Source organism: Canis lupus, chromosome X, assembly GCF_048164855.1.
Source record: "Canis lupus baileyi chromosome X, mCanLup2.hap1, whole genome shotgun sequence".
Taxonomy (NCBI): Eukaryota; Metazoa; Chordata; class Mammalia; order Carnivora; family Canidae; genus Canis; species Canis lupus.
This window is the reverse complement of record NC_132876.1, coordinates 116458119-116485287: the sequence shown is the minus strand read 5'-3', so window position 1 is coordinate 116485287 and position 27169 is coordinate 116458119. Positions and strand designations below refer to the sequence as shown.

The 27169-nt window shown below is 43.6% G+C and overlaps 1 protein-coding gene and 1 long non-coding RNA gene across 4 annotated transcripts in view; one reads left to right on the top strand and one right to left on the bottom strand.

Moving 5' to 3' along the window:
- The window catches only part of FRMPD4 (FERM and PDZ domain containing 4), a 566448-nt gene that overhangs the window by 105816 nt on the left and 433463 nt on the right, over window positions 1–27169 (top strand). The window lies entirely within an intron of this gene.
- On the bottom strand, window positions 19034–26067 carry LOC140628693 (uncharacterized). Its single transcript, XR_012026697.1, has 2 exons — window positions 25776–26067; window positions 19034–20407 (listed from the first exon to the last, which is right to left on the bottom strand). It is a non-coding gene; the product is annotated as an uncharacterized lncRNA (long non-coding RNA).

The window sequence follows — 27169 nt, the reverse complement described above, 5'->3', positions numbered from 1 at the left end:
GTCATTTTTTTAAAGATTTTATTTATTTATTCATGAGAGACACAGAGAGAGGCAGAGGCACAGGCAGAGGGAGAAGCAGGCTCCATGCAGGGAGCCTGATGTGGGACTCAATCCCAGGACTCCAGGATTATGCCCTGAGCCAAAGACAGGCACTTAACCGCTGAGCCACCCAGGCGTCCCTCTGAGTCTTTTTTAGATGGTGGAATAATAATGCTTTTAGGAACAATATTTTCCAAATTACATGAAATGTTCTCTTTTGTGGTTCTCTCTGCAGAAAAGAAATGGACTTATTTGTATGTCATTGTATATGAATTATGTGCCATCCTTACGTCACATTTGGTCTCAGTTGACACCAATGCCAAGAATGCAATAGTACCTTCTTTGTTTTAGACGAGTACCACTTCTGTTTTCAGGTATTGATCATTTAGAAATTGGTCCCTGGTAGGATTTGTCTCAAACACTTGGGGAGGTATCCTATCAGTTTATCCTTGGCACATGTTTAAAAAGGGTGAGGGAAAGAGGTAGGAGACAGAAAAAGCAACTGCCTGTTTAAAAGTTGTAAATAGGCTTGATCTTCAGAAAATTTCGATGCTGAAGTTGGTCACAAGGACCTGGATGGGGGCATGCGTGTTTCTCCAAGGAAAGCCTTTATTCCCTTCTGAAACAGCTTGTATGGTAGCTGTTCTTTTCACGATGGTTGAGATTCTGCAATTACTTCTATTAGTCGGGGGTATTCCAACAGGCTCAGGAACCTCCCACGAGAAAACCTATTTCTTACTCCTGTCATCGTCTAGTGGCGAGGCTGTGGGGTTGGCAGAGAAAAGTCTCCACACGGCCCTACAGGGGGACCCCCCCTGCTTGATCTTCAGTCTAGCCAACTATGGCTTCTGGACTAAGCAGAATTTTTTAAGTTTTCTGATGTTTAAATGGTTTAAAAATAACAAAAGAATAATATCTTGTGACCCATGAAAATTATGGAGGTTTCTGTATCCTTCATTTATGGCTTGATTGGGACACAGCCATGCTCATTTGTTTACTTACAGTCCGTGGCTGCTTTCACACTATGATGGCAGCGGGTTGAGTGTTAATGACTGAGACCATGTGGCCTGCAGGGTCTACATATTTTCTATCTGGCCTTTATAGAAGAAGTTTGGCAACTCCTGGTCTAAGGGCTTGATCATCTTCTGGGGTCTCATAGTACCCCACTGGAGAAAGAAGAGAGAGTTAATGGGTGGATATTTTAGAGGTTTCAGGGCAAGGGTAACATGTGGTTCTGCCTGAACACAATTGGCCACAACACAAACGTGTCCCCAGTTCCTGCAAGGGAGGCTGGTAAATGAGGTCTGACAAAGTGCTGCAGAAGAGAAAACACAGGTACTACTGGTCAATGTCTGCCATTTTATACAAAAAATGTATTTTTGTGGACTCATTCTTGAACCCTGACCTCAACTCTGACTGCCCATGATTTTAAGTTTTTATAAATGCATGAGCTCTTTTATTTCCCCTCTCCACACTGTCATGATTTCAGCTCATCACGCTTTGTTTCCTCAATGCACATAGTCACAAAATGAAAGACAGGTTGTTTGTTTTTTGTTTTTAGATTTTTTTTTCTTTTGGATCACGATGAGCAATGTGATGAAAACAGCAGGGGTGTCCAATAATTGAGTTGGGTTTGACAGGCTCATTTGTGTATTTACTGAACTAGTCATGCAATCGGTGTTTGAAATATCGATCAAAGCAATGTTTTATTTTTCTGGATCCTGTCGTCTTTCTTTTTGGTCGGATTGCACCTGCTGATGTTTGTGAATTATTGTCAAATGGGCACCTTCCCAAAGGGTAATGTTTCATTGGAGTATAAATTTCATGTGAGAGTAGAAGGTCCTATAAATTGAAAGACGATGATCAACCAGATTTTTCTTTTAAGACAGAAGAAAGAGACAACACGAATACAGCAATCAGAGTTTTCTATTTCTAAAGGGAGAACTGTCGGTTATACCAAAGGTGATGTACAGAATTGGTATTGAACTTGGTATATTCTGGAGATTTATCTGCTTTGGATTCAAACTGGAATAGGACTGATGCAGACCTTGTCCAAATGGATCACTTTTGTGCGGTCCACATTGGGTCTGTAAGAGTTCTTGGAGCGCTTTGGGAAAATCACAGTGGCATGGAGGGTGCGGGGAGGAGGCGTGTGGGTGAGCAACTCAGTATTGCTCTAGCTGCAGACCTTTGGGCATGTCCGTTACTTCTTTAAGCTTCAGTTCCTTTGTGTAACACATATGATTTCAGGCTGCTCCAACCTGGACTTCCTTTGGTCCACATGTGCTGCTGGAAGTTTTTTGAGCCTCTGACAAATGCCTTGGCCCAGATCCCCCGGTAGAGGCCAAGTTCTGCACAGCATACCACAGAGGTCCATCAACAAGAGCTGATGGCTATGGGCAGGGCCTGTTTCCTGACTCTGACCTGCTTGAGTGATGGCTCCTGAGGCCTCTGGTGGCTGAAACTAAGCAGTCTATATGTCAGTGGTTCTCAACTGGGGGAAATTGTGTCCCTGGAGACCTTTCCGGTGTCATAACAGGGGTGCAGGGTGTGTGTGTGTGTGTGTGTGTCTGTGTGATCATATTGGCATCTGGTGGGTGGAGGCCAATCCCCTTCAGGTAAGTCACTCCACCATTTAGTGGATGCGAAAAGGTTTCTTTTTTCCCTCCGAGGTCTCTCTTCTCTTTAGGCAGTGGAAGAAATTTTCATTTGCCAGTTAGGGGAAGATTTCACTGTGGACAGTGAAGTTTGCTGGTGTCCTAGTTCTGATTTATCAGAGGGATGTTCAGTCCGAACCCCTACCTACGTATCAGTTACACGTTTTGTTACCAGCCTGGGGCAGAACAGGGGGGCATAAGTGTGGGGCCCAAATCCAGTCTAGGTGTGTCTTGCTCTGGACATGGCAGCAGTGCAGTCCTTAGACCCAAGAGAAAGCAAGGCCCCCACCTCAGAGTAGCGCTGCCCATAGGAACATACATCACGGTCTGCAAGTGGGAGCCACCTATGTGAGCAGAAATTTTCTTGTAGCCACAGTAAAAAGGCAAAAAAGAAGATGTAGAGTTCATTTTCATGTTCATTTTCATAACATAACATTGGATCCCAAGTATTTCATCAGCTAATCAATGTAAAATTAATGAGATATTTTGCATTATTCTTTTTTGTACTAAGTCTTTGAAACCTTGTGAGTATTTTTTTTAAAGATTTTATTGATTTATTCATGAGAGACATGGAGAGAAAGGCAGAGACACAGGCAGAGGGAGAAGCAGGCTCCCCGCGGGGACCCCATGAGGAACTCAATCCCAGGACCCTGGGATCACGGCCTGAGCCGAAGGCAGATGCTCAACCACTGAGCCATCCAGGCGTCCTGAAACCTTGTGAGTGTTTTGCACATAGCACATCTCAGTGTGGGCCAGCCACCACATTTTGAGTGCTCAGTTGCCACATGTGTCTGGTGGCTCCAGTAGTGGACAGTTCTAGAGGGCCCACTTTGGTTCTCCTCTAGGTGCTCCTCTTGCCACACTGCAGGGAAAATGCAGGTCCAAGAGGATGTGTCCTCCCCAGCCCATACCCTCCTGCCTTCTACACCAGCCACCCACAAACGGTGGCCTCTGGACCACAGCCCATGTTTGTAAATAAAAGTTTTTTGGGGAACACAGCCCCATTTATATATTATCAATACCAGTTTGCATTCAATGCAGAGTGCAGTAGCTGTGGCGGAGAGAGTATGGCTTATAAAGCCTAAAATAGGCTCTTTACAGGAAAAAATCTACGAGTTTCTGATTTAGACCACATTTTGGATATCTAGGACCTTGGAATTCCTTACCCCAAGTCCTGAGCCTGCTTCCAGGTTCCTAAGGGTAGGGCCCCACCAAAGAATAGTCAGGTGTGGCTGATGGCAAAGAGACAGCGGCCAGAGGCGAGGTGTGTGGGCCAAGTGTGAGCCTGAATGTGAGTGGGGAAAGGGATGGGACGTGCCCCCGTGAATGCTGCCTCCTTGATGGCATATTGTGGGGTGAGACCCAGAGGAGTCTCCAAGTTTTACATGTGAAACTGTCATGCATGTTGTTAGGAACGTACGTTTGTCAAATTAGGATAAAACACGTATTTGACTTAACAGATTATTAGTTGGGTTGGGAACTTTTACATATGTAGACGTGTAGTGTGGGGGACTCTGTTCATGTTTGTGCAAATGTTGAGGGTGAGCCTGCCCAGAACAGGGGTAGAGGCACTGGGGAGCTGGTTCTTTAATCTCACCCTACCTGCCTTTTTTTTTTTTTTTTTTTCCTACCTGCCTTTTAATGTAGCCGTACCCTGAGGTAATGAAGCAGGGACACAGTGGGTTGGGATCCTTGCTGCACCGAAGAACTGTGCCTGTGGCTTGCCCTGAGGTTCATTAAGCCCATAAACTTTCTTGTCAAGGGGGGAAGACAACCCAAGGGTTTGAGAAGTGCCAGTAGGTCTTTTGTTCACTGTCAAAAAGATACTGTGTCATCACGCAGGGCAGTAATAATTGGCATCGCCCCCTTAGTCTCCTTTTCCAATCTTGTCTCCTTGCTCACATACTGATCTTTCGTTTCTCTGGGTTCTTGGCGCCATCCCGTAGAGTGTGTCCAAATACAATCACTATGGCTGGATTGCCACTCAGTTGCCTGGACGGAAATGCAGTTCCAGTACCTTCTGATCCAGCCAGAGATGCCATTATTGTTCTTCTCCCCTTGGGCTTTGCAAACAGATGTTTTGACAGCTCACAATTGCTTCTTGTGATTCATTTTCTTGGAATTACTGAACCCTGGACCCCACAGGGGTGCCAAAAAGAAGGCTTCACAGTCTGATTGCTGCTCTGTTAAAAGAGAAGGCTTCTTCAAATTTCATCAAAATGAGGTGACCCATCCTCCTTTTTCTAAAAGCTGACTCTGCGTTCACTTGACTGATATGAAGACTTTCAATCCCCCACCACCTTCTGATTTTAAAGGTCACATTTCTGTGCCTCTTAGCAGACAAAATGTTAAGATGGTAGAAAAATACTTGTAGGATTATTCAGCTCATAGCATCATTTCTTCACCACTGGTCCAGGGTACAATGACCTGCTATGGAGCTACCTCGAATTCCAAGATGAGCCTCTTTATTTTCCCCTGGCTTTTTGGTGTCTACTTCCTTCAAATTGGAGGAAGACTGGCTATGAAGTTATTTGTTTGTTTGTTTGTTTGCTTATTTTTGAAATATTTTATTTATTCATGAATGAGAGAGAGAGAGAGAGGCAGAGACATAGGCAGAGAGAGAAGCAGACTCTATGCAGGGAGCCTGATGCGGGACTCGATCCGGGTCTCCAGGATCAGGCCCTGGGCTGAAGGCAGGCACTAAACCGCCAAGCCATCCAGGGATCCCCTGAAGTTTTTTTTTTTTAAGGTTTTATTTATTTATTCATGAGAAAGAGAGAGAGGCAGAGACACAGGCAGAGGGAGAAGCAGGCCCCATGCAGGGAGCCCGACGTGGGACTCGATCCCGGGACCCCAGGATCAGACCCTGGGCCAAAGGCAGGTGCTAAACTGCTGAGCCACCCAGGGATCCCCCCCAAGTTATTTTTAAGGATATATTTTTCACATTTGATAATGTGGCTAAACCACTTAGAGCCATTAGAAAAAGCCCTATTTTCCTTTGCATAGTTTTGATGATTTCTGTTCTCTTTTTCCTACTGATAAGAAACAGTGCAGACAAAAGGAGATGCATATTGCAGGAGATTCCTGAGTCAGTTGAGTATTTTTTTTCTTAGCGCATTTTAGTATAATCTTTCCTGGATACCTTAAAATTAAGGTCTTGCTTTACATTAACATGATGTCCATAGAGAACCATTACATCTGCCAACAGATGGGGTTCTTATACTTTTAAAAGGAGGAGATGAAAAATTGAGAGACCAGATTTCTATCACCCTAAGTCTGTGATTTAAAGCCAGAAGTGTTGGCAACTCATAAGTCTAGGAGAAAATTTTTTGGTCTAATGGACCAGCCATTGGTGCCAACTGGACTCTTAAGGGGATTTGCAGAGTAGGTGGAATTTGATTTTTCTTGTCTCACTCTTTCTCTCTCCACTTCTTTATCTCCAGAGCAAGGATTTTCAACCTCAGCACTAATGACATTTAGGGCAGGATAGCTCTTTCTCGTGGGAGCTGCCCTGTGCACGGTAGGCCGTTTAGCAGCATCCCTGGCTTCTACCTAGTGGATGTCAGTAGGGTCCCCTCCCAGTTGATGGCCACCAAAAATATCTCCAGACCTTGTTAGATGTTCCCTGGGGACAAGGAAGGAGCAAAATCCTTCCCAGTTGAGAACTTCTTCTCTAATGGCTTCCAGCTACTGGGGAGTCCATGCTACCATCTGGAGGTCTGAAAGCATCACACTGGTGATGCATCCCCCAGTGCCCTCCACTGAAATACCTGCTCCAAAATCCGTGTTCTTTTCCCACTAAGCCATGACCCACATAGAAAAGGGTATGATTTCTTTAAAGTGGTTCACACTATTACATGAATGTGCCATGTGCTGAATTCAGACCAATGTACTACATTTATTTTTAAAAGATTTTATTTATTTATTTATTTATTCATGAGACACACAGAGGCAGAGACACAGGCAGAGAGAGAAACAGGCTCCCTGCTGGGAGCCCGATGTGGGACTTGATCCTGGGAGCCCGGGATCACCCTCTGAGCCAAAGGCAGACACTCAACTGCTGAGCCACCCAGGCATTCCTAATATACTACATTTATAAAAGGATTTACTTATTTATGAGAGGGAGAGTGAGCGAGCATGTGAGTGGGGGGAAGAGGTAGAGGGAATCTCTTTTTTTTAAATTTTTATTTATTTATGATAGTCACAGAGAGAGAGAGGCAGAGACACAGGCAGAGGGAGAAGCAGGCTCCATGCACTGGGAGCCCGACGTGGGATTCCATCCCGGGTCTCCAGGATCGCGCCCTGGGCCAAAGGCAGGCGCCAAACCACTGCGCCACCCAGGGATCCCACCTTCTTTTTTTTTTTTTTTTTTTAATTTTTATTTATTGAGGTAGAGGGAATCTCAAGCAGACTCCCTGCACAGCATAGAGCTTGCCCTGGGGCTTGATCCCATGACTCAGGAGATCACCCAGGAGATCATGACTTGGGTTGAAATTATAAGCCAGAGGCTTAACCAACTGAGCCACCTAGATGCCCCAAAGCCATCTTTTTTTTTTTGGGGGGGGGGGGTGGAGGGGCTCCACACCCAGGATGGAGCCCAACGTGGGGCTTGAACTCAAGACCTCGAGATCAAGGATGCTTAACTGAGCCTTGCAGGCACCCCTCAACATACTGCATTTTAGAAGAGGAGCTTGTTAAATGAACTGATCTGTTAGAAAAAAAAGAAAAGAAAGAAAGGAACCATTTGTAGCACTACTATTTGTCACTTAGTCTTTTTTTGAGATTTAACAGGGATTTTCTCCAATAGGTAAGGTTATGGAAGAGGAAGCTGAGACAACAAGGAGATTATGTAACTTGAACAAGATCACACAGCTTGCTATAAACCAGACAGGAATGCCACTCTGGTCTCTTGGATTGTAGCCTGGTGTTGAAGGTTATTGTGAAATGTCAAGAGAGTCCTTCTAGCTGCACCCCAACTGCCCCAAGTGATCACTAATACTCTTCCTTCTCTGCCTCCGCCTGACATGGAAAGGCATAGTCTTTCGTGGCATGTATTGTTCCGCGGAAGTCACAGAAACAGTGTTGGAGACGTGAAATTCTAAGAAACTGAGATACGTCAGTTTGAGCTTTATTGCAATTCGGGGGTGGTGGTAATACAAAGTATAATCATTCCAGCTGCTGACACTCAGTAATTTTCGGGATAGGCAGCTCTTTCCAGTTTCAAGCTTCACTTATTGCAAACAAAAGCAGAAGAAGCTCTTCCTCGTACTCCTCTTATAGGAGATCATGACATATTTATTCGCCATCAGATATGCCCTTGCCATGGCACTTTTCACAAGAGCTACTGTGATAGTCCTTATAGAGTGCAGTTGACTAACCTGGTCCTTGATTTCTTGGTTTCTGAGGGAAATATTAAGGTATTCTGTTACATGTTGACCACCTTCCAAATTCTGGGAAAAGTCATTAAGGGTCTTATCTATTTTATGTTTAACAGCTATGAAATTACTATTGAAAATGTACTCTTTGTGTAATTATACTGTAGCAAATTTGGAAACAATGGAAAACAACAAACAATAGAGCCAATTACCCATAATTCCACTGCTCAGTCCTAATCACTGGTGACATTTTGGTGTCTGTCCATTTATTTATTTTAATTAAAAAAAAAGATTTCATTCATTTATTCATGAGAGACACACAGAGAGAGGCAGAGACATAGGCAGAGGGAGAAGCAGGCTCCCTGTGGGGAGCCCGACGTGGGACTCGATCCCAAGACCGCGGGATCGTGACCTGAACCAAAGGCAGACGCTCAACCACTGAGCCACACAGGAGCCCCTGGTGTCTGTCCTTTTAGTCTTTTTTTTTTTTTTAAGTTACATACATATATTAAGAAAACAAACCCATTGGAATCATAGTGATCATAGCATTTTTGTGCATACAAGATACAGGTATTTTCTAGAATCCTCATGTATTTGATTTTGATGACTGCATGTGCTCGGTTTTATGTCACATCGTATGATGCTCTAGGTATTTGAATATATTCTTCTATTCAAAATTTTAAACATAGTAGGCACGAATGGCATAAAAGGCATTTCGAGGGGCATAGTGTAGGTCCCTTGTAGTGTCAGATTTTGTCAGGAAAATCTGGGGAAGGTAGAGGGAAGCATGGGTACCTGGAGTTTGGTTTTTGTGTAAGACACAGGTCCAAAAAGGTCTCATAGAAAAAAGCTGGTGTTAACTTTACCAGTTATATTTAGTGGGGCAGCAGGACTTGACTGGGGAAGTGTGGGCAGGGTTGGCTGACAGTCAATAGGACAAGAAGGATAACCCAAAAAGATGAGCCCTTGTTTCCTGGGGCCATTGCTGGGCACTGGTGCCTTGGAGCAGCAGCTGGATGGAGAGGAGTGGGGAAGAGCGATTTGCTTCGTATTTAATGATGCTTTCTGCGGCCAGAAGCGCCATCCTAGCACATTTATTGGCTATTTTCTCTGTTTGGTGGACCTCCAAGGAAAGTGGGATGCTTCTGAAAGTGTCTGCTTAATAACTGGAAATGTACTGAGAAAGACCATTTGCACAGTTTTTACAGAGACCTAAGACATTCAAATCATCCCCTCAAAAAAACTTTCCTAAGTCATCAAGAAGACCAAAAAAGGTATTATTACTGAGTTACTTAATCGTGGTTAAAATGGGTATGTTGATTTTAGGGCAAAAACCCCCATACCAGTCAAGTTGCATTTTGCAGTTCTGTATATGGTGAGTATCGATATGCTGATCCCCTTGTGTACATCAGTCTGCTCATTTTGTAGGACTTAGTTTAGAATATAGTTTTTATTGGGCAGAGTAACCATATTTAAGTTTAACTTAATGTTGATCATATATATATATATGTGAATTTTATCCTGCTTAAAAATTTAAATATATTACACATACATATATGTTAATTTTATCCTGCTCAAATTTTTAGATATAGTAGTTATAAAAGACATAAAAGGATTTGTGTGTGTGTATGTGCTAAAGGTCCCTTGTGATATTATTCTGGGAGGGAGATTTGCTTAGTGACTTAATTTTCAGGAACACACTGTGATACCAACTGGAAGCTGTTTGTCCATGGAGTGAAGTATAATTGGGCATTTACCCAGGTCCTCTGCCACCCCTAAATGAGGTTTGAGAGTTGTTTTCCTTAACATTTTCATTTGGCAATGATGATTTTCAGAGCAAAATAGACTAATATGATCACTAAACATACCTAAACTTCTAATGAGTAGGTTATAGCATCTTATGCATTCTTAAGGTACTTTTCTTGAGAATACCATATGTGAGTCCTCCACTATAAAATCAGACTTCCAGGGTTGACCAGATGTTTCTTTGGCAGGATTCACTGCTGATTCACACTGGAAAGGGAGTATATCTTTGGGGAGGTTGTGGGGCATATTATAGAATTAATGTCATAGAGGAAAGCATAACATAGAAATCTCTTAAGTGGATAGTTTCTGTATGAGTCAAATTGAGTACCCCAGAGAAAGAAAATTAAGATTTCACTAAAGTAGGGCAGCCCAGGTGGCTCAGCAGTTTAGCACCACCTTCAGCCCGGAGCCTGATCCTGGAGACCCAGGATCGACTCCTGCATCGGGCTCCCTGCATGGAGCCTGCTTCTCCCTCTGACTGGGTCTCTGCCTCTCTCTCTGTGTCTCACGAATAAATAAATAAAATCTTTAAAAAAAAAGATTTCACTAAAGTATAGTGAAAATTAAAATTCATTGAAATTAATTTAGTGTCTTTATGCTGTCAGATTTTTACTTTGGCATAAACTGCTTTTAAAAGGAGATCAGGGGATGCCTGGGTGGCTTGGCAGTTGAGCATCTGCCTTTGGCTCAGGGTGTGATCTTGAAGTCCCGGGATCGAGTTCCACATCGGGCTCCCTGCATGGAGCCTGCTTCTCTCTCTGCCTGTGTCTCTGCCTCTCTCTCTCTCTCTCTCTCTCTGTGTCTCTCATGAATAAATAAATAAAATCTTTTTTAAAAAAAAGAGAGATCAGTATCAAAAAGCACAAATACAAACTTTTGCTTCCCTAATTCTCAAGCAAATGGTCCTGCCAGTTCACAGGCCAAAGTGCTGATTGCCTTAATTAAAAAAGAAACAAAACTTAGGGGCCCCTGGGTGGCTCAGGGGGTCGGTGGTCAAGCGTCCAACTCCTGATCTCAGCTCAGGTCTCAATCCCAGGGTCATGAGTTCAAGCCCCGAGTTCGGCTCCACACTGAGCGGGAGGCCTACTTCAAAACAAAACAAAACGGGGATCCCTGGGTGTCTCAGCGGTTTAGCACCTGCCTTTGACCCAGGGTGTGATCCTGGAGTCCCGGGATCGAGTCCCGCGTCGGGCTCCCGGCAAGGAGCCTGCTCTTCTCCCTCTGCCTGTGTCTCTCTCTCTCTCTCTCTCTGTCTATTGTGAATAAATAAATAAAATATTTAAAACAAAACATTAAAAAAAAAAAAAACTAAACTAGCAGGGTTGGATGAAGCAGTGCCTCTAGCGTGAGGGCTGTGGAATGGCAGATGGACAATCCAGAAAGTCTATGCTGTACTTAGTTCATGATTCAGGTCAGATATCCCCACTCAGAGCTCTGTTGACCAAGGGCTCCTTGACCTTCACCATTCTGTTGTCTTGCTCCTGCCGGCCCCTGCTGGAGGGAGAGGCCTTTGCTCCTGGAGAGTCCAGCTAGGCTCCAGGCCTACCCTCCCGTTGTCTTCTGGCCGGTCATCAAAGCACCCAGCTACAGTTTTGCTGCCCCCCCTGCTTAAAACTGGCCTCAGGGCAGCCCTGGTGGCGCAGTGGTTTAGCACCGCCTGCAGCCGAGGGAGTGATCCTGGAGACCCGGATCGAGTCCCATGTCGGGCTCTCTGCATGGAGCCTGCTTCTCCTTCTGCCTGTGTCTCTGCCTCTCATTCTCTCTCTGTGTCTCTATGAATAAATAAATAAAATCTCTTTAAAAAAATAAAATAAAACTGGCCTCAGTGGGAGTGCTGATCTGCCATGAAAAGAATAACAATGCCAAACATTACTAATGGCATTTAAGATGGGGTAAAATTGCCTGATGTTCGGAAATGCCCTTTAATGAGTGAGTCACAGTCTCTGCCAGTTCCCTTGAAGACCTAGGAGACCTGCCTGATGAAAGAGCAAGGAGCAGGTGTCATCCACAGGGAAGCTGGGAGAATGGTGTGGTTCCAGGTAGGACAGACAATGTCAGGGTCTGCTGGTCCCTTACTAGACTGTTGACTGTTTTTTGTGCTTTCTTTTAACCCTTTCTTCCCTCCCTGTCTTCCTTTTTGAGACTTTAAAATTTTTCTTAAAGTACTCTGCACCCAACGTGGGGCTTGAACTCACAACCCTGAGATGAAGAGTCCCACATTCCACCAGCTGAGCCAGCCTCTTTGGCCCTAGGGCCCACTTTGAACCCACATGGCTTGATTGAACAGAAAGCTGGGAGTAGCTGGGAGTTTATTTCCCTACATGCGAACATGTAGCTCTTGACCAATGACTGATGGGTGGGTGTAACGCACACTCCAGAGTCTCCTGTGGGAATGAGGCTGACGTTACCTGTAATAACCCAGGGAGGCTCTCCTGGGGGCTCTCCTTCTCGGCCTCGCCTCCCTCCTCACCACATGTTCCTAGGGAGTACTGCCTTTATGGTCACTTGCATGCAAGCCCTCCTTTCAGTATTTGCTTCTGGAGAACCTCGTCTCAGATAGTCGGCCAACACATGTATTTGGGGACTAAAATAGAGCTAATAAGCACTGACCCCAACAATGCCGAGTTACGCGTGGCTGTGTGGCTGAAGGTTGAGGGCAGAAGCTGTAGACAAGAAAAAGAAAGCCTTGATTGCACTTCCAGCTTTTCCATTACTAGCTGTGGAACTTTGGGCAAAGTGGCCAACGTCTCTGAACTTCACTTTCTTTGCAAAATGGAGGAAAAATAGAAGCAAACTCATAAAGTTGGTGTGAAGCTTAAAAGAAATAATACTCACAAACATTTGTTCGTGGCACATAGTAAACCCTCAATAAATGTTAGCTGTATAGAAAACCCTGTTCTTAAGATTCAGAGAAATCCGTAGGCTTAGATAATTCTCTATAGCACAACTCGGAAGTTTTCCGAGACAGAGCAGCACAGCAGTACGTGTACCCATTTTGTAGGTGTAAGCAGATGGGCTCAGAAAAGCTAGTGACTGTGTGTGAAGTTATGCAGTTTGCTGTGGTCTGTGACCAGCACCCAGGAATCTGGACTAGCAAGGCACTGCTTTACCTGGGGTACAACTTCTAGGCATCCAGTGGCCCGGCATTTTGGAGATGTGTTTGCTTGGGCCATTGAGTACATTGGATTCCAAGTATGAAAATGGACATGAGATCTTAAGAAATGAGAAATAGTCTGTTACTAAGGAAAGAGGTATAAGATAACACAGTGTGTCCTCTAAGCATTCTTTGAATGCCACAAGCAATAATAATATTTCAATAAATGAGATCCTTCATTTCAGATGATTCCAATCTCTGGTATTGATTCTTCTACCTTAGCTAGAGGAAATGAAAGAGATTGTAGATGATGGTGTTCGCAGAAGCTCTTGAATCTGTGAATTCGAAAATGTCACATGGAAAATGTGAAGGTCATGTGCATAAATTTACATATGATTGAATTTATGTATGTGTTAATTACTCCCAAAGAAATTAAGATCAGACATATGGGAAACCATATGTACTGGGAGGAAAAAAAACTCAGGTGTGTTCAGTATATCAAAGCACAGAAATCTCACCTGGTCAGACTGATGTTGGAGGGCACGTGTGAGTCAAGCCTTTAATGCGTAACAGAGAAAAAGTGACTGTATCTCACTAGTTTAGGTAGGACGTTCAAGGGTAGGGAATCTATTTATAAATAGGACTTTGAATAATATATAAAGGACTTCAAATTATATTTGAGATTCCTGGAGGGCTTAAGGCTGCCAGATCTGGGAGACCTCAGCTATCTGTGAGAACATCCAGAGGACAGAACAGTTGGAGTGGGAAAGACACAAAATAATGTCATATCACGTAAGGGGTCTCTATTTTTTGTTTGTTTGTTTGAGGCAAAGTGCAGATAAAAGCAAGACATTCGGCAGTAGAGGAAAGTTCTTCCAGGACTGGGGGGTTTATGATCTGGATGAAGGTATAGGCTTCTAGCTGGGACTTCTGGAAGGTAGAACAAAAATTGGAGGAGGAGAGCTACAGTTAACCAAGGATGTGCTTTGTTACAGCTCAGCTGTAAACAGCGAGAGAGTTGTCCATCACTAGAGGTGTTTCCCACTTAATGAAGATATTCTAGAAAGCTTCGGGTAAAATCTACCTCTCCCTGACTTCTATGAATATTTCATCTTAATTTTCATAATCATTTGTGGTCCTTATAATTAAAACACAGTCAATGTTCTTAATAAGGTATTTTTAAAGTGTCATGAATTTTATACCCTTGTGATTTCTATGAGTCTAGTTAAGAAGCTGTGTCTTGAAGTCAAATAGACTGCATATAATGTCATTACCCTCTACTAAAAGCAATGGATATTAATTATTGATGCTACTTCTCCTATAAAAATGAAGATGATCTTTTTTCAAATGGACAGAATTATTCCAAGCATATTTTTAGTTAAAGTAATTGGAACATGTGTGTGTAGTGTAATAATATCTTCTGAGTGCTGGGGGGGTGGAGACAGATGGAGGGAGGGAGGCACTCCATACCAATAATTATGTCCAGAAACACTTTCTCAAGGATGAGTTGAAGTAAAAGATTTTTTTCTAGCAAACAAAGCACAAGAGATCTTCTACTAGGAGATAACAACTAGAGAGTGTGCTACAGGAACAACGTAATATTATCAGGAGAGCATGTAAATAAGTTTTTCTTCCAGAAAGGGAGGTTCACCATGGAGTAAGTCCAGGTTCCCCATCAGTTCAGTGTTGTAAGTGCAGAGTCAGAATGTGTGTGTGTGTGTGTGTGTGTGTGTGTGTGTGTGTGTGTCTGTGTGTACACACAGTATAGAATATTGTATAGAATATAAATAAAACATAGAAAATATGCTGGTATGGTTTTTCTTGGAAAAGACTAGATTAGGCAAGGTCAAGAGAGTGGCTGTAAAGAGCCAGGTTGTAGGTTCGTAGAAATGATTTAGGTTTTGGAGGAAGAGAAGTACAGAAAGTAGAGAAACAAAATGTTAGAATTGACAGAACTCTTACGACTTATGGGATGTGGGGAGTAAAAGTCTAGCCGGGAGGCCACGATGAGCACCCTAGGCAGATGGTGGTGCCTTTTTGCAGGAGAGGAAACAGGTTTGGGGACAAGACCATTAGTTTAGTTCTGAGACTGATGACAAGATGCGTGTCTGTGAGACGCACAGCGAAGATATCCAGTGGGCAGTGGAACATACTCGTATAACGTGGAAGGCATCTGAGGCAACTCACTTTTGGGATCCAGATGAAATTACGTGGGACCCTAATTAAGGCCCAGTTGGAGGCTGCTGCCCTTCCTTCCCATCTCTGGGATTCCTGATGGCAGGGCAGGAGGTAGGGAGGAAGCAGGCATGCAAATTGTGTCCTGCTCATCTTACTGAGTTTCCCTCCGAGTTTCTACTTCCACTAAATTCGTTCACGAGAGTGATTGTCTATTTGTTTTCTCTTGCTCCCCTTCTATGTGGTCTCAAGTGTGGAAGAGTCCCACTTTATCGATAACATTAACAGTAATGATTTACACAAAGCATTTATTTAGCAAACTTGAAGACTTTACATTAGATCAATTGTTTTCTAACCCCCTTGTTTTTCTGCCTTCCTACCTGATTGTTCAGCCGTGTCTTTCTTCTTCAAGACCCTCTGTGTCACTGCTCTCTGGATCCTTCCTGCACACTCTTCTGGGAGTCAGTTTCTCATACTCCTTACATCACAGTACTTTTATTTTTTAATTTATTTTTAATATTTTATTATTTTTAAGTGACCTCTACACCCAACGTGGGGCTCGAACCCACAACCTTGATATCAAGAGTGGCACACTCCAGCGACTGAGCCAGCCCATCACAGCGCTTTTAGCTCCATCCTTACTCTTACCTTTCCCAAGACTCTTCAGTAGCTTCCCCTGCGCTGAGATCTAGGCCCTATCCTGCTACAGCCTAGGACCACCACAGGCAGGCAGATTCAGTGTTATCCTTCCTGGGATGGAGCTGAAAGCACTTCATTTTCTCCTTTACATAAAATTAAAGCAGAAGTAAGCAACAATTTTGATGTTAGGTAACTTCTATTGCATCCAATATTGGGTCTTGAGCTCAGAAAAGAAAGTGGGACGAGGGATACGATATGGGATGACCAGCACACAGGTCATGAAAAGGGGCCTGGCTGGGACAGGTGATGGCATTTAGGCACAAGGCAGAGGGACAAAGGAGGATTGTCAGAGTTTTCTCAACTTGAATAAGGGGAAAGATAGAGTTTTGTTTTGGCCCAAGTCCTATTTGCCAAGAGAACCTTGTGTGGGGGTGGCACGATTAGGGGGGTATAGGACAACTTTATGGTTAGAATCTTAAGGAAGAAATATTGTCAGATTATAGGCCAGGATTTATCAACTGCTGTATTATCTCTGTTTACAGAGTTCAGGAAATATTTTATGAAGCACTGTGTTTCTGGAATAGCAATTCAATTCAATTGGATTTCTGTGGTAACTCAGGCTTTCCTTTAAAGAATTCAGATATTCAATGGATATATATTTATACTGTTTCTGTTTATTCTTAAGTACTTTGTAAGTTTAAAAAATTACAGTATTTAGGTATGCAAAATGAAGTGTTATTCTCCAGGGTAGTTAAAAGGGAGAACTTGGCCATGCAATTGTATGCCTATTCATTAAGGTAGCAGGTTTGCAGATAGAGGAAAGAAGCCTCTTTCTTGCTTTGGTGTCCACCAGAATGGCAATGCTGCATGTGGGTGTTTATACTGTTGACTTTATTTTGTGCAATGGATGTAGAGGGCTGGACAAAGGGCAAAACCACGGGTAGTGGTACTGATGCAGGCATTGCCTGTGTTGTGGGGACTTGGTTCTTTTTTTTTTTTTTTTAATCTTATGTATTTATTCATGAGAGAGAAAGAGAGAGGGAGAGGGAGGGAGAGAGGGGCAGAGACACGGGCAGAGGGAGAAGCAGGCTCCATGCAGGGAGCCCGATGTGGGACTCAATCCCGGGACTCTAGGATCACGCCCTGGGCCGAAGGCAGGCGCTCAACGGCTGAGCCACCCAGGGATCCCCTGGGACTTGGTTCTTGAAGCTGAAAGCCAAGTCCTATTTTCGTGGGCCAGATCAGCAACCTGACATTGCTAGGTGCACAGGCTAGATCTAGAGGTTGGATGCCAATACCAAGGGCAGGTGGCCAGTTATAATTACATGTGCTTGACCATCACTCTATGGGAAGGCCCCATAGCATGATATGTGGGCAGGTAATAAATGAGATTTCTGAGGTGGTTGGCTTTTGTGGATTTCTAACTCAAACTCCTGGAGTGCTCCTGACAAGCTCCATGGGGATGTTTATAACACAAATCTCAGATGCTTTCCATGTTTCATCCAGAGGTGTCGCTGCCCTACCCACTCCCCTTCCCCAGAAATAGGAGAGGAAGGTAGAACAAAGATGATAGACTAGGTCCCTATACCACCAGCTACACACAACCAGAGCCTATGCCCCAGGAATCCAGCCAGGATTTCCTGTACACTAGTTAGGTCCGTGAGTAGGTAACTGGGACCTGTGCTAATCAATCACTACCTGGGGGGTGAGGCCAAGGTTTGAACCTAATCAAGCATGACTGAGTGACTGTAAGCCTTGAGCCCTCATGGTAGGTGTTTTTTTTTTTTTTTAAGATTTTATTTATTTATTCATGAGGCACACAGAGAGAGAGAGAGAGAGGCAGAGGGAGAAGTAGGCTCCACTCAGGGAATCTGACACGGGACTCGATCCCAGGACTCCAGGATCATGCCCTGGGCCAAAGGCCCGCGCTAAACCTCTGAGCCACCCGGGCGTCCATGGTGGGTGTTCTTGATTAACCTTGTAGCGGAGATGATCTCGAAGGCCTATAACCAGGAAAAGTCATAAGCAGGTTCTGTAAAAGTAACCTGTTCATAAAGTCCTATTCATGATGGCAGCACCTCTATTTGCGTATACCTCTAGCCTTCTAGCTTTTTATGTCAGGACCAATGCAGAATCTAGTAATTGGGTGAGGTTATTTGTGGCAGAAAGTACAGATCCAGAGGTTCCAACTGTCCTAGGCCACTTCTTCTGGTTAAAAATCTGGTTAAGACTCCCCACTTAAGGGGGCGCCTGGGTGGCTCAGTTGGGTAAGCGTCTGCCTTTGGCTCAGGTCATGATCTCAGGGTCCTGGGATTGAGCTCAGTGTCCACTGGGGCAGGCTCCCTGCTCAGCAAGGAGTCTGCTTCTTCCTCTCCCTCTGGGCTCTTTCTCCAGTAAATAAATAAAATCTTTCAAAAAAAGAAAAGAATCCAGTTAAATATCTCTGCACACTTATAACCCTTTCGTGGCACACCAGTGTACTTTGATATTGTAGGTTATCCCACAATTCTTCCTAATTCCCTGAATCTTTGTTCCACTACTGTTGATGAAATCAAATTGTTATCTCAGTGTTCTCATTTATTTAATGACCGAGGTGTGGTAACTCTGTAAAAATATTTCCCAGTAAAGATGTTCACTGCCAAGTGTTAGAAATACCATCCGGTTTCTCATTTAAATTTTAATTATCATACTACTTGAAATGACTCTTCATCCTAGATGTTTCTTACTTGGTTTACTGCTGTGGTATCTCTTGCCAACATTTTCATTTTCTTTCTGCTATAATTGTTTGGTGCTTACAAGTCATTCCGTTTCACCAACATTTGGCTTTATGACCTTTCTTTACAAATCCTCAAGACCCACATGCCGAGATGAGGGCAGTCTCTTGGTTGAAACTGTGATTTTAGGTTTTATCACACTTGTGGTTTGTTTTTTTGTTTTGTTTTGTTTTTTCTTTTTCTACCACCTTACAAATTGTAGGTATGTGATTTACTCCTTCCTATGCACCCTAACACCAAAAAAAGGGTCATGCTTTGATTCTTGAATCATTTTCAGTGTCTTGATGCTTGGGGCCAAAGCCTTTTCTTGTTATTTTATTATCTTGCTATTTCCAGCTTCATGGAAGTCAGAATAAATCTTTCATTTGCTTTGATATATTTCTTTTTCTTCTTCTGGTTTTTGCCCACTGAAGCATGAGAAGAGTTAGGGTAAACAAAATTAGGTGAGAGGCCCCTTCTAATCTGCCAGCTGTGTTAGAAAGAACATGAGATTTTGTTCTTCTTCTTTTTTTTTTTTAGTTAAATGAACCTGGGTTCTGGTCTTGATTCTGTTAATAAATAACTTTATGACTTTGGAAAAGAGCTTAGGCTCTGAGTCATTTCTTCACCTGAAACAAAGGAAATCCTAATGCTTGCTTCATGTACCTTTGAAGAACTATTTTAAGGAGTACATGAGAAAACACTTATAATTATCTTGCACTGTGCTGGCGGCCATAATAGATGTCAGTGATTGTTGCTTATTCTCTTGTGATCTTTTCTACGTAGAAAAACCTCCATATGTGCTTCCCTCCAGTTTGAGAGAAGGTGTCCCTTTATTTTTTGAAGTTACCCCTCCTTCTGTCTTCCTGATTCCGTTCCCTCTCACCTTCTCCAGGGTCTTGATGTTGATGAGGACGTGGAAGATGGTGGCTACCAGGCACTGAGTACCTTGCCAGGCATTAGGCAGTGTGCTTCAAGGCTGTTATCTCAGACTCTCCTCCCAAGAGCCTTGCCAAGGAGGGATTATGTCTCTTAGCACATGACACTCTCCTTGCAGGACATTTTATTTCTGTGCCCCCACCTCTAACTCTCTTGGGGTTTGATGAAATAACAGATAATATGTACATTGATGTCTATCCCTGATTCCGGCACCGAGTCCCTGAATCCCATGGAGTTTCCTGGGTGATTGGAATGTCTCTTGGAATGTCTCTTGGTTACCAAGAGACATTCCAGTGACTGGATGCGGACTGTTGTCAGAAACACCAAACCACGATGAGAAGCTTAGAATTTGCAGCCCTACTCCTGGCTCTCCATACAGAGGCTGCAAGTTGAGTTAATGGGTGATATGACTACATGGTGAAGCCTCCAGAAAAGTCTCAAGTGTAAGAGGTTTGGGAACTTTCGGGCCAGTGAACACGTGGAGGTGCAGGGAGAGGGGTGTGCCTGGAGAAAGCATGGCTCCCCACCCTTCCCACATACCCTGTCTTCTTCATCTCATCCGTTTCTTGAGTTGTAGCCTTTCATGAAAACACTGATCATGTGGGAGGTAAACTGTTTTCCTGAGTTCTGTGAAGCACTCTAGTAAATTAATCAAACCTGAGGGAGGGAGGGGTTCGTGGGCACCTCAGATCTGCAGCTGGTTGGCCAGGGCACAGGTGACCAGCTGGACTTGCAGCTGGTGTCTGCAGGAGGGGGAGGCGGAAGTCTGGGAGTCTTGACCTGTGGGATGTGATGCTGTCTCCATTCAGCTAGTGTCAGATTTGAGTTAAATTGTAGGACACACAGCTGGCATGGCAGAGAATCGCTTGATGGGGCAAAGGCCGCACACGTCTGGTGTCGGGTGCCATCAGTGCGGTAGTAGTGGGAGGCCTAAGGGAGGTACAAAGGAGCAATGAGTGTTTACTATTCAATTGTCATCTCTGAGTATTGCTTCTCTGTTCTCTTTTTTCAAAATATTTTTATTACTGAAGTGTCACTGACATATAGTGTTATATCGGTTTCAGGTGTACAACATTGTGATTCGACAGTTCTATACACTCATTACACCATGCTTGCCACCATTAGTGTAGTCACCCTCTGTCACCATACAGCGTTACTACAGTGTTAAGGATGGCGTTCCCTAGGCTGTATTTTCATGCTTGTGACTTTATTTTATAATTCGAAGTTTATTCCCCTTAATCTCTTTCACCTACTTTGCCCATCTCCCCACTCCCCACCAGTCTGTCTGGCATCCACTGGGTATTTTACCCAAAGAAAATGAAAACACTAATTCTAAAAGATTTATGCACCCCTGTGTTTATTGCAGTATTATTTACAATAGCCAAGATATGGTAACAACCTAAGCGCCTGTTGATTGAGGAATGGTAAAGAAGACGTGGTGAGTAGTATATACAACAGAATAGTCCTCAACCATTATAAAACAAAATGAGATCTTGCCATTTGCGACAACATGAGTGGACCTAGGGAGCAATATGCTGAGTAAAACTAGTGAGACAGAGAAAAATAAATGCCATACGATTACACTTGTACGTGGAGACTTTGTACTCTTGTAGGTTTAGACAAGACATATCTATGTCTTGGATTTGGGTGTTTCCTAGCTGTGACCTTGGCTTTCTGTCCTTAGTCAACATGCATTCCCTCAGCGACCTCATCCCTTTTGTGGTTTTACTTGCACTGGTGTGTTGATGACTTGGAAACCGAAATCTCCATCCCAAGGCTGCAGAATGCAAAGTTCAGTTGCCTAGTGCATGTGTCCCAGATGCCTCAAACTCAGCCTCTCCCCAGGGTACTTCTCCAATTTCATCCTAAGATTTTCCTTCCTTCTGTATTCTCACAGTAGGTGACACCACCCAATCGCCCAGGACAGAAAATCAGCAGTAATCCTCAATTCTTGTGGCTCTTGACCATTGGTACCTCATCAATATAACTTGAAACCATCTGCCTCAACTCCTGACTGTCGTCCATTGCTTGATTCTGTCTCATTATTCCTCACTGGATTTGATTTCAGGAGCTCTTGATGTTCTCATTGCTAATCCTGCCTCCTTCAAATCCATTATCTACACCGGTAGCAGATGTTCTATCTGAAGTGCTAGCTGTATGCACTTGTTCCCTATTCACTCATCAGAGACCCCTTACGGTCCTGATGCAAGCTCCTCTGAGTGGCCTAGAAGGCTGTGAAGGACCTCTCTCCACACCTCTCCTTTGGCCTCCTGTTCTACCCTTAGTGCTGTACCTTATGCTCTAGTGCTAGCACACTGTTCTCCCAATATGCCACGCTGTTCCACTCTATGCCTTTGCTGAAGCTGGTGCTTCTCCCTAGATGCCCTTTCCTCTTTTCTGCATGGAGCTAGCTCTTCCACTTCAAGGCAACTCAGGTGTCTGTTCTATTGCGTTTAAGCTTGGCTCAGGTTGCTCTGCTCTGGGCTTTGCCAACACCCTGGGGTTCTCTCTCCTTGTACTTAGGATGGTATACGGGATCCCTATTTCTGTGTCTCCTGCCAAGAGTTGGTTCCCTGAGGGCAGGGAAGTACGTCCCGGGACCTGACGTGATAGTTTTGGGAGCATAGCAGATGCCGAATAAATATTTGCTGATCAGAGCTGAGCTTCTTACAGAGGACCTGGGGAGAGATTTTGAGCCTGGACATGACCACAGATGATGGTTCGTCACCCTCACACCCCAGGGGAGAAAAAAAAAGATGCCTTACTCAGTAAAAATCCATGAAAATAGCATTTCAGAATCATTAAAGATGACATGCATAGAATGCAAAATATACAAAGCTCTAAATTTTGTCTGATTCCTTGGGTGTTATTGATTTAAGAAAAAAAAAAAAGCAGCATTGTTTTGATGCTTAGTAGAACCTCTGACTTCAAAAGCTGGTGATTTGCATCCTCTTAAAATGCCACCAGTGCACTTTCCTGCCCAAGTGCCTACCAGCAGGACTTGACATTTAAGGAAGAAGCTATCAGAAGCTAAAGGACTGGCAGGCATTGTTTTGGTGATAGGAAAGCTGAACAGCTTATCCCAGCAAGAGGTCAGGAGAAAGACAAGAGCCCCCCAAGGAACTTTGGGTGCCATGCACTTTGTATTCAACAACAAGTACGGTTTTCATGATTTGAACTCCTTAAGAAAATTTTAAACATGCCTAAAGCAAACAGAATAGCAGAACAACCCTTCCCAAGCAAGTATGAACATGGTGCCTTTTCTGAATCCTCTATATACCAGACATTTGCCATTCCCCCATTTTTCTTCTGCAGTAAAATTGTGGCTTTCATTTTATATATTCAGAAGTTACAAGGCCAATATACCTATTTTAAGAATAGTTCCATCATGAAATTAATAATACTACAAATACAAAATGTTAGATTTTTATTCCTTTAACTTGTAGCAGTATAACTTGTCTCTTGTTTAGTTTGCTTAATAAAACGTGACAAAGAAATCAGAAAAACAATCATTGCTCATGTGAATGATATTATATCTACTTCTAATTGTTTCAGGAAGCACTTTAGTTAGTGGATTAGAATAAGAGCTGAGTTCAACCCGTGGACCAAATATGGCCCCTATTTTTTGAAAATAATGTTTTTTTGTTTATAACGATTTTATTTCTTTATTTGAGAGGGAACAGAAGCAGAGGGAGAGGGAGAAGCAGGCTCCCTGCTGAGCTAGGAGCTGGATGTGGGGCTTAATCCCAGGACCCTGAGATCATGATATGGGCTGAAGGCCGACATGTAACCAATGGAGCCACCCAGGTGCCCAGAAAATAAAGTCTTATTGGCATATAGCCATGTCCATGCATTTGTGCAATGTCTGTGGCTGCTCGTGGGCTACAGTGGCAGAGTGAAGTATCTGCACAGACCGTATGACCCAACAAAGCCTAAAACGTTTTCTGTCTCTTTACAGATAAAATTTGACAACTCCTGGCTTAGCATAGAAGCTTCCTCTTATCACCTATGTGCCCTTAGATGAGTCACTTAATCTCTTTGAGATAATTTAATATTCTGTAAATAGAAATGAAAAGTCTCACTTCTGGGGTTGTTTTGAGGATCACAAGAGTTTAAACACATGTGAGTTCTCAGAAGCCTGTTTGGCCCCTAGGCATGGTTAGCTTTGTCATCGTTACCATTATCAATATTATTGGCAATGGGGTGGTCCTGTTGGAGTCTTATAAACCAGTGGGCTTCAAGTTGCAGCTATACCACTTAGGAATTGAGGAAGAAAGTTATTAGGGCTGAGCCTGTTTCTGTATGTGCAAAAGGGTGATAATTAGTTCGCATCCTGTGAGACTATTAGCAGGAATGAAGTCAACAAAGCCTTGGGACCTGCCAAAGGCTCAGGAACTGGGGCTGTTGTGTGTCTCTGTAGGTACTCTCTATTTCGACGGAGGTGCTGGGCACCTGGATCTTTGTAGAGATTGGGACTACAGGCACTCAAGACCTCCTGGGATAATATTCCAAACTTTGATGAATTTGCTACAGTCCAGAATCTAGGCCTCAGCTGTGAAGGTCTTGGATCCATATTTTGTTATTTCTCTGAGAGTAAGTTTCTCCCTCTTGAATAGACTTCAGGTCATGAGACTGATATATAAACTTGGGCGGCAATTTGTACATTTGCCTTTTTTTTTAAGATGCATTTATTTATTTATTTGAGGGGGAGGGAGAGAGAGAGATAGCATGAGTGGGAAGGGGCAGAGGGAGAGAGAATCTTGAGCAGACTCCACTCCCAAGACCCTGAGATCATGCTCTGAGCCCAAACCAAGGGTCATATGCTTAACCGACTGCACCACTCAGGCCCCCCTGTACATTTGCTTTTAAACTAGGACTGCTAATGAGATTGAGTGCTGTACCTCTAAGCTTCATGGTCAGGTACATACCTCTCCATGGAAGTTTACAAATGGATTCAAAACAAGCTTTAGAACCCAGATTCGGACAACGCTGGCATAGCAAATGCTAGCTTTTGATGGTTTGAGTCTCTGTTTCAAGCAGAATGGGGACTTGATTGCCATCCTTTTTGGTTATGTCGATGTATTGAATCAGATTATGGTCTACCCTGCAGAACTGTGGGCAAGTCCGGGGAGTCCTGTGGTGCAGAAGCCGGTGGCTCAGATAGCAATTACATATTCACTGTTGTGGAAAGAGCTTGATACTGTACACTGGGATGTGGTGTGCTGGTTGATGAGCAGCATGTGCCCTGAATTTTATAAGCCTCAAACGCTTGATGGAAAAATATATCCAGAAAGTGAAATCAAAGCCAATATTCATAATAGGGGGAAAAAACGAAAGCTGTTAGGAATGTTCCCATTTATCTTCATGAAGTAAACATTTGCCTCTTAAAATGAGATATTTATTTGGGAGGAAAACAGACTCTGTCAGTATATCCTTGCAATAAAATAAATTTGCTTATGAAACCAGTTGTGGGTGAAATGAGGTGATTGTGGTTTCTCATATGCATTGTACCTGATATACTACCAGTTTTTAATGACAATAAAATGTATTACACATCTTCCTCCCATTTGGATGAGTTGTTTACGTCATGAGGATGGTGTTGATGGAGAGATTATAATAATTAATTTATATTGTGTTTGGGAAAAATCTCCATGTGCTTTTCAGAAGTGGATTTAAATGCATACAAATGCAAGAACAAATAGCAAAATGCACTTTATGTCACACTAAATGCCTTTCTTTCTGCCAGTTCTTTCTAGGTAGACTTTGGCTCAGATTTTAAGTCCATTTTCTCCCATAATCACCAAATTTCATATGTGCCGTGGATTTTTCCTAATCTTACTGATTATAGTTCTTAATAATATCATTAAGGAATAGCATTGATCCAGGATTGTCATCTTGAAACAATATTGTCATCTTGGATTATAACTATTCCCTGGAACGTTATGATAGAGGATAAACAAATATTTCATTCAGCCAGTAGGTACTGAGCATCTACTGTGTGCCAGGCACTGTTCTAGATCTGGGAATAGAGTAGTTAGTAAACTGCTCATGGGTTTATCTTCCATTGGAGGGAGTCAGAAACGAAACTAAATAAATAACTAAATGTAGAGCACGGTAGATGATGATAGGGCTCTGAGAGAAAAAGGGAGAAGATAGGAGAGGGATATAGGTGGGAGGTGGGAAGGAGTCCGATTTCGAGCCAGGTAGTGTGCTAAGACCTAACAGGAGGAAAGAAACATGCCAGCGAAGGTGTCTGGAAGAGGGAGAGGTAGAGTGACCTGGTTTGGCCAACACTTACTGGTATTTAGCACCAAAGGTCTTTGCATCCTAGACAATTTGTCAGTCCCTGGTGAACCCAGATGCTAGTGATCTTACAGGCGAGGTTGCCTGGTGTAGATTAGCAAGCGGACAAGTGTGGCTGGAGGGAAGTCCCAGAGGAGGTGACAGGCAATGGGATCCGAGGTGACATGAGGCATCAGAAGCATTAGGGCCTTGTCAGCATTTTGAGGACTGGCTTTTTTGACTTTGAGTGAAATGCAGTCATTGGAGGGTTGGCGTCAGGGTGCCATGGGTTGATGTCTCTTCCTGAGGGCCCATGCTGGCTCCTGTTTTGAGAGTCACAAAGGGAGCCAGGACAACAGCAGGGAAGCCCCATGATGACCTAGGGATGGGACGAAGGCAGCTTGGACCAAAGCACAGGATCGCAGGGTTCTTCTTTCACGGAGTCAGAGAATGAATCTTGTGGACACAAAAGGGTGAAGTGAAAGTTTATTCAGTGAAGGTAGAGACCAAAAAGGAAAAAAAAGAGCTCTCTAGAGTGAGAGGGGTCCTGAATGGGTTGCCACCATGGGCTGCCACTGGCAATCTTTTATTGAGAACTGACCCGGGAGGCTTGTGGCCTTGAGATTCTTGTGCTGTCTTGGTTTGAGCAAGGACTCCTGATAACATCCTTAATGGCTTGCTTTTTCTTTGAGGTCTGGTCATCTTCTGTGGTTAAAGTGTAGCTGCCAAAAAAAAAAAAAAAAAAAAAAAAAGTGGTGTGATTCTGGGTGAATGTGCTGGCCAGGGTGGGGGACAGCCTCCCCTGGTCCAGGACAGTGGATGTGGAGGCAGAGAATGCGAGGAATCCATGGTGACTCCGGAGCTTTTGTCCTGAGTTATTACAGAAAGGAGAAAAAGACCAATTACCGAGACTGGGAGAAACAGCTTTGGAAAGGGAAGGATCAGAAGGCAAGATTGAGGTGCCTGTTGGAAATGCAAGCGGGAATGTTCTGTAGGCAGCTGGATTTAGAAGCCCGGGGTTCGGGGTTCGGGAGGGGGGACCGGGCTGGGTGTTGCCACGGGGGCTCAAGACACTCCCCACGCTCTCCGTTCATGACGGGGGCTTGCTGTTTCACACTGCAGCTGCTTTCCGCAAACATTTTATTCCAATTCTCTCCTATATTAATGTGTCTAAAAATGCCATGTGATAATAAATCCATCTCCCCACAACAGGTGTTGATTGGAATTAAGTGAGGTGTAAGTGTGGGCTACCGTATGTTTGTTTTCCCACAAGACTTTAATGAGTTTGTCTATTAGTTTAACGTAACGAATTTTTGAATCTCAGGAGATGGTTCATTATGCCATCGTTCTTGAAGAATGCCTAAAGCTACTGTTTGGTTGATTTAAAAGCATTCTTTTACTAATTTTCCA